The following is a 310-nucleotide window of genomic DNA, read 5'->3' on the forward strand; positions in this document are numbered from 1 at the left end:
TGACACACCAACAAAGTTTCATTGTTTCATTCTGTTATTTTTGTTTATTTTCATTAATTTGATTCATTATTATTTTTAATAATGACATATCATTTTGTTGAATGTTGTCTTGATGATATTTATCTGAAATACTAAGAGAATACCAAAGAAAACAAAACTTATTGAATTTAGCTGTAAATACTTTTGAATTATTCAATGAAATTACACCACATTCAAACTTATATAACACTTCTTTTATTCAATAAATTTGAAATTATATTTCTTGTACAAACTATTCTAATAAATTATACAAATTTATAATATGTTTATA

Source organism: Entamoeba histolytica, genomic scaffold (genome assembly GCF_000208925.1).
Source record: "Entamoeba histolytica HM-1:IMSS scf_1104750517249 genomic scaffold, whole genome shotgun sequence".
Taxonomy (NCBI): domain Eukaryota; phylum Evosea; order Mastigamoebida; family Endamoebidae; genus Entamoeba; species Entamoeba histolytica.